Source organism: Phytophthora infestans, genomic scaffold (genome assembly GCF_000142945.1).
Source record: "Phytophthora infestans T30-4 supercont1.107 genomic scaffold, whole genome shotgun sequence".
In the NCBI taxonomy this organism is placed as follows: Eukaryota; Oomycota; class Peronosporomycetes; order Peronosporales; family Peronosporaceae; genus Phytophthora; species Phytophthora infestans.
The window spans coordinates 187,669-189,023 of record NW_003303652.1 but is presented as its reverse complement, the minus strand read 5'-3'; positions in this window follow the sequence as shown (position 1 = coordinate 189,023).

Genomic DNA, 1,355 nt, shown 5'->3' with positions numbered 1-1,355 from the left:
GCGCCGACCTGAAGCTGTGCTCGGCATTCAATGCCACATCCCACCGCCTCTTCGAAAGCGTTAGGGTGTACACGGAAAGACTTCCGTTCGAGCTGCGCTCACACGAAATCCCTCCATGAACACGGTCACGCTGACCAGTTCAGGAAGAGGGTTCGCCGCCATTCCGGCGATAAGAGGTCTCAACTCTTGGACATAGTCCAATAAATCCTTTTTACCCTGGCGGGTAGCAAGGAACTTCGACCGGATACGGTACGCCTGATTGGGCGGCGCGAACACGCGCGAAAGCTGTTGCTTCAGCTGATCCCAAGTGAGAAATGCAGCGTCAACAGACGTGCCGCACGTTAGTGCCCATTCGCGAGCGCGGCCTCCAAGCCTGGAGATAGCCAGCGCCACGCGCTGATGCTCAGACTGGAGCAGGGCCGATCCCATGGCCATCTTGGCCTCCCGGGTCCAGAGAAGGAGATTCTCTCCATCCTTTCCCTCGAAGGTTTTCACGCTCACCAAGAGCGGTTTCAGTCTCATAGACTCTTCACGCGTCATCGACGCTGCCGCCGTTGCGGACCTCATCTTCTCTTGGACATGCTCCAAGAGCGCGTTCTCGTAGCGGGAGAACGATTACAGCCTGGCGGTGACCGCCTCAGGACCTTGCGACCTCCGGGCCAAGCAAGGACATAAGCTTGGTAAGCGCGTCCTGCTGCGCCGGGGGCAAATTCGCGAACACGGGGTGTTCCATCCTCGCAGAGGATATATTCAACCGACTCAGGAGCGGGATTGACTACAAGTGCTACCAAGTGCAGCGGGGCTGCCGTAGCTTTAGCGTCAGAGGAAGACGTTCGACTCAAAGAGTCACTAAGTTCCTTTTCCAAAGGACACTTACAGCCCAAGACCAGGGCTCAAAGTTAATACCTTAACTTTTATGCTTCAAAACCAGAAGTGTTTTATTTACTATTATTGCGGCCAAGCCGCCTAGGGGTAAATGTATCTCTTTAACTATCTAGCATCGTTAAACCTAATCAAATGCATAACGTGTGGCTTTCAGCCAACGTACTGAGGGGCCTTGTTAGCTCTTCAACTTATGTACTGAGAGTTTGTTAACTCTCCGGGTACTTCGTACCCCTGTGTGTTCCACACCATGTAACCCCGTTACACGAAAGGGGTAAACATAAATACAGAACCGAATTTCCAGTCAAGCGCACAGAGCGACGTCCGGCTTCAAGGTAAGCGTCTGGTCAAGCTTGATTGAGTGTGTTATGGCTGTCGGTGAACTCGAATCTTTGTAGCGAGGGTTCATCCGGCAAGGCCAAGCGACTGTGTATTTTGGCCGAGTACTATTGGGAGGTTTGACGTGACGGCTT